Raw genomic sequence first — 6,239 nt, forward strand, 5'->3', positions numbered from 1 at the left:
TTGAGGAGTTTGCCCCCTCACATATACTAATGTGCCACAAACAGGACTTTAATATCACCAACCATTCCCATTTTATTACAGTGTATCCATATAAATGGCCCACCCTGTATATATGTATAACATTTCACACATAATGTTACTTACAATTAAAGCTGACAGTCTTTCTCTCTATTGCATTTGATTGTTTATTTCAAATGATCAAAAACCTTTAGACCTATTTGAACATTATGTGTCTATGGTTTAATATCAGGAGAACTACATATTAAGTGTATGAAGTGTTGCTGTTCCGAGTACCTTTGAAAACATCCAGATTTAAAGAAGCACCATGCTGCAACCCCAATCACATTCAGAGTAAGCAAAATACCAAATAAGGCCCAAGCAGCAGAACATGCTCCTACAGGGACACAAGAAGGAAGAATATAATTAGACTAATGTTGTTCTCTTTCCCTTTCATGGCTTTTAGTTTTATATTTCACATTTAGATGACTCAGACAGTATTGCAAGTCTTCTAAATGGCAATAGGACACCTCAGGTGGCTTGGCTATATTCCAAAATCATTCTACACCTGGACTCAACATATTTAAAAACTTCCATCTGCTGGCAGGTGAGGCACAAAAATAAAAGACAAACTTAATATGACCGTGAAAGAAGCAAGCTGGCAGTTTTTGGGAGTAACAGAATACATGTACCGACGTTACGTATTTAAAATACAAAATATGGGTAACTGTATTCTGTTACAGTTACCGTTTAAAAAGGTAGTATTCCGAATACAGTTACTTTGTTGACATAAAGGGATTACACGGAGGTCTTTTCCTGTTTCATATGTTAGGCTGTCCCCTCTCTATTTTTGGTAATTCCATGCCAGTGGAAACCCAAACAAAACACGCATTAAGAGGCTCTAATGCCTGGGTCTCAATCTCGTGGCCCATGTCAACTCTACCTGCGGCCCGCATAATGACGCAAAGAAATATTTTAAAAAATATTGTTCAAAAAATTATTTAATATGAAGGCAATAGGCAGAGTGTTACAGGCATAGCCCTAAAGAATGTAACCTCATGGTCAGTGTAGCCCAGTTGTAAGTAAGCTATTCAGACTCGAATGTACACTGTGTTCATGTTTTTCTCCTTCTTTCTTCTATTGGAGCTGCCTTTCAATGTCTCTCACTGGCAAAGTTGACCCAGACAACAAAGTAAAGTTTTCGGCTATGAGCCCGACACGGAACCCGACGTATTAGCCAGAGGTCCCTTTACTACGGTTCGGAGCCGCGGACCTGTTTTATATATACACAGAATATTTTTCTATAGGAGATCGCTGCAAAAACCTAATGTCCACCCTACCGTTACTCATTTTATGTTAAGATTTAGTTGGTATTGGTATGCGAGTAACCTTCAACAATAGTAATAAATCACACAGCAATAGTACATTCATGTAGTTGTAAACAGCTTGCTAATATATTAAATAATCCAAAGTATTCAGAATACGTTACTCTCATTGAGTAAGGTAACGAAATATGTTACGAAATACATTTTGGGGCATGTATTCTGTAATCTGTAGTGGAATACATTTTAAATGTAACCTTCCCAACAATGCAAGCTGGTACATGTTTTGAGCTTGTAATGGTGGCCTGAGTTAAAACGATGTATTGCACTGAGTGGCGCTTGAGTCATCCATTCATTCAATTCTCAGTTTCATGCTGTTTATACTTTAAGCCGAACTCTTCAAGCTAGTTGGTGTTCAGAACAAGATCAGAATGAAGCAACACCAGCAAAAGCTCAAATAAAAACTCAGAAACAAATCCAGAAAGATTTGGACAAACTGCACAGCTAAATCCAAGCTGACCTCACCTGCTGCAACACGCACATAGAGCTGACCATGTTTACGTCCATATGCGTTAGATGCTTCACACTGATAGAGGCCATTTAGATCAGAGGTCAGACTCAGCAGTTGTAGCTTTGCACCGTCTACTTTGACACCAGGCTGTGACAAAGACTGTCCAGATCTGGAAAAAACACGAACAAGACTCTACATGAAATGTACAGAGAAGGAAAAAAAATGTGAGTTTTGCAAAAATGCTAATTAATTTTAGTCATTAGCTTTTTGTGTTGCACTTTCCTTGCTCACACCAAAACATTACATTATTTAATTTTTACCTAATTACATGACTCCCTGATAAACAAGATCCGAGGCAGTAGAGGCAGCCAGGCACATTCACATCACAACCCTCTCCCAATTGTTTCCATTTTCCCTTTTGATCCCACCATTATATCATAAAAATAAACACCATATTATTAAGCTTAGAATTCATGTTTGGGCACAACAAAGATCATTCATTTACTCAAATCAACACCATCTTATTATATTCACTCTGTTTTACATTTATTGTCCACTTGTTGGCACAGTAGAGCAAGTGAAGCACAATGCAGCTTTGGCCCATGAGTTTACCAAGTGGATGAAAAGCTTTAATGCTTCATGAAACTTCATACAGCCATTACTGATTGCAGAATAAGGATCCAAATACTGAAACACAACAAAAAGGAAAAAATAATTTATTTTACTCATGTATACATGTGTATTTAGCTATTAGCAGTGGCTCATGGTGATGGGTTTACTTAAATTTTTAACTTCCTAATTAATTCTCTCCAATTGTTTTCTTACCACCATAATTACATCTTCCTCTCTTTCTTTCTCCCTCCATTTTTGGGACTACTGTCCCTTGTCATGCATTTCTCCATGGACAGTGCTAGCAACAACACCTTTATGTGACTACCAAGGCTTTATAATAGTCACTGCTTGTAATAGGATTGATGGTGCAGCAGCTAACATTTTAGTTAATTTGATACATTTTAATTTCTAGTTTCTTTTTTCTTTTTCTGTCATAGCATTTAAAGCTCCACCTTTTCACTTTTGGTTGTCCATCTTTATCAAAGGTTTCTTACACAGTAAACTTCTGTTCTACAAGGTGGATGGTAGGAGACCGGCCGGTCTTGTTAAGAGATTTGATCAGGCAATCCAGTGTCAGTAATGAAAAAGAATAAATGAGTGGCAGTCAGTGCTTGTAGGGCTAGTGGCAGTGGACCACCAGCCAGCCTGTAGGCTATAAAATGATATTGACGACAAAGAAAAAAAATGATATTGACCCATCGGCCCAGAAATGTCCTGGCACACTGGGAAAATGCCTGGTATGCCAGATTACCAGTCCAGCCCTGGTAGGTAGAAAGACTAAACACAGATGGACACAACAGACACAAACACAGTGAAGGAACACAAAGCTCAGAAAAAATGAGTATCAAAATAAAACAGTAAGTAAATAATACAAATAAATAAATAATCCATCCATCCATCCATTCACTTCCGCTTATCCTTTTCAGGGTCGCGGGGGGCGCTGGAGCCTATCCCAGCTGTCATAGGGCGAGAGGCGGGGTACACCCTGGACAGGTCGCCAGTCTGTCGCAAGGCTAACACACAGGGACAAACAACCATTCGCACTCACATTCATTTGCACATTCACACCTAGTGACAATTTGGGTTATCCAATTAACCTATCCCCACAAGCTGCATGTCTTTGGACGGTAGGAGGAAGCTGGAGTACCCGGAGGGAACCCACGCAGACACGGGGAGAACATGCAAACTCCACACAGAAAGACCCCGGCCTGATGTTGGAATTGAACTCAGGACCTTCTTGCTGTGCGGCAACAGTGCTAACCACCGTGCCATAAATAAATAATACAAAGGTTAAATAAAAACCTACATATACGAACTTAACATTGTGGGAAACACTGGGAAAGGATAGAAAACATGCAGGGCTCTAATTTCTCAATGGCACCAATGCAACCAGCTGCTTGAGTAGGAAAAAAAAGTCTCCGTGTGGTCAACAACAGACACAATATGCCTATATCGTGCTCTAAACCAATCAGAGATAGTCAAGGGTGGGACCTCTCTGATTGGCCGTGGTACAGATATTCCTATAGGCCTGCATGTGTACGTTTGAAAGTGCAGGCGGATAGAGAGAGGTGAGTAGCCTAGGCCCGATAGAAGTTGATAAAACTGTGGATAATGAGAAAAGATGAAGACAACAAATTATAACTTTTTTGTTAAGGCCTGATCCGTCTGAAATTCATAGCCAGTGTTCTGACACGGAACCATCAAGCTCTTAGGTTATGTCTAACACTAGTCCAGAGGGGGCATCAGATAATGAGCCACATACGATTGACTCCAAGCCAGAGCCCACTGAAAGTAAAAGGGGGAAAGTGTATAAATTTCAAACAGAGTGGCTTGACCAGTTTCCCTGGCTAAGATACAGTAAAGCTGACAACGTGATGCACTGCATTTACTGTCATGAGTGTGGAAAGACCATGGCCAGATGTTCTGGGAATCCATACTACCTGACAAACTATCATACCCATTGTTTCTGCGCATGTGCATAAAGTACATAAGGTAGGAGGTTTTGCCAAAGTAGCATGGTTTGTCAGAACACCAGCAATACTGCATTTGGGGACTGTTGCTAATACGTTTCAGACTGAAATGCTGAAAAAGCACAGTGTATCCAGAAAACAGATTATATGCTGCGATAAATGCACTGCCCCAGTGCCCCCTCTCCCCACTGCCTTTCAGTGGCAGGCAGCAGTAAACAGGTCGTCAGAGGAAGCCGAGATGATGATTACGTTTAACATTGCCTACAATATTGCCAAAGAAGAAATTCTGTTCACTAAGTTCAAGTCCAAAAAAATTCTTCACAAGAAAATGGCTTTAACGTAAACCCATCGTACAGTAATGATGTTGCGTGCACCCAGTTTATAGGTGTCATCGCAGACACATTCAAGTTGGCCACCTAAGGACTGCAATGGAGGACAGTCTATAAGATATCAAGCTGTTCAGATGTTCAGATATTGAGATGTTCGGTTTGAAGCCTTTGAGACACTTTAAGGCCCTTTTAATTTAGATTTTCTTTTTATTTAATACATCTTGAGGTGTTTGAAGTTTAAATTTTAAACACTAGCACTTTTTCAGTAACTTATCTTTCTTGTAGAACTGTGCTCCAAATAAAGAACTTTGTGTTGACAAGATTGTTAGTTAATTATTTACAAATCAATATTGTCTGCATGGATAGCAATTTTCAAAAAAAAAAGTGAACATTTAAAACTGCAGTGTTAAGCGATGCGGTAGAAAGACTTGGGTGCACCTAACTTTTGTGCTGGTGCACCTAAGAAGAATGTTAGTCTAGAGCCCTGACATATACAAGACTTAACACAATACAACTGAAAGCAAAATTATAACAGAAAAGCACTAAATAAGCCAAAAGTAATATTAAACAAAAGCACAAAAACCTTTTTTTAATATTAGTTTCTGGCACAAGCAGTTAAAAATCACTTAATTTGGATTTTGAGTACACCACGTGACCAGATGATTCATTATTTAGTTTCTATTTTTTTTTTAAAATATCTCTGTCCAGCCTTTCTATGGGGAGTTTGTTTGTTATTTTCATATTTGCACGAGTTCATGGGTTCACCAGCTACTTCCTCCCACAGGGCAAAGACTGGTTCTTTGTTTTAGTAAGCTGGTGACACGCCTCTTACCATTATAGCAACTGGGACAGGCTCCAGGCCCCACACGCATGACCCTGAACTAGATAAGTGGACAATGATAAGTGAAACTATGTGTCAACAGTCTTTCAGCTTCTGTCTGCTGATCTAAAACGGCCTGCGCAATCCTCCAGAGTTCCAATGACAAAACACGTTTCTTTTTATTTGCAACATTTTTTTCTGTCAAGTCACAATGTCTCTTTACTATTGCACAGCAATTGCAATAGGCTGCAGCAGATCATTTTATGTGGCTTTTTGAATGCAATTTTCCTATCCTGTCACTGCACATTGACTAGAGTAGAAAAGATGATCAGATATGTTTAACTGGATATCATCAAAAGGAGGGTTGAACCACTATTTTTACTTTTGCTTTTAAACCACAGAATGATTAGTAGTAGCAGTCTTCAATTATAGGCTTGTTTTATAGCCTAGGTTGTGGACATTTTGTTGTACTTCTTTTTTGCATGTTGTCAGAGGTTGTCAATAAATGTTAGTTAACCAACAACAGCTGATGAGTTTGAGTGATACAGGTAGGCCTGTCATGGGACTAGTGAGCAAGGGGAGTTGTACTCTTGGTTGGGTTGCTAGCTTGACTTTCAACACAATGTTCATTCTCAATCATTGGATTTTCTTGATGTTGAAGCTTTCTGGATTTTTGGC

Source organism: Pundamilia nyererei, unplaced genomic scaffold, assembly GCF_000239375.1.
Source record: "Pundamilia nyererei isolate P.nyererei 1_Seehausen unplaced genomic scaffold, PunNye1.0 scaffold00499, whole genome shotgun sequence".
Taxonomy (NCBI): Eukaryota; Metazoa; Chordata; class Actinopteri; order Cichliformes; family Cichlidae; genus Pundamilia; species Pundamilia nyererei.